This window comes from Larimichthys crocea, chromosome XIII, assembly GCF_000972845.2.
Source record: "Larimichthys crocea isolate SSNF chromosome XIII, L_crocea_2.0, whole genome shotgun sequence".
Taxonomy (NCBI): domain Eukaryota; kingdom Metazoa; phylum Chordata; class Actinopteri; family Sciaenidae; genus Larimichthys; species Larimichthys crocea.
Window position 1 is genome coordinate 28,226,988 of NC_040023.1, and position 263 is coordinate 28,227,250.

Consider the following 263-nt stretch of genomic DNA (forward strand, 5'->3'; position numbering starts at 1 on the left):
GTTAGTATGATGCTGAGTTGCTGAGATGAGCAGTCTCATATGTTGACACACAAAGAAGTCAAAATATCCGTTCTTCCTCTTGCTGATCTACATTGCAGGTTGGAATTCTGCCCTAAGTCGCATCTAAGAGCTAAATTCCTCTAACATGGAGTGCCTCACAAGAATCCTTTCAACATGAAGGAAGCTCTGCACTTTTGACTACTGCCTTCATCACTGTGAGGGAGATGGCTAAAAATTGCTGGCAGTAGCTGCATGTCGTGTCC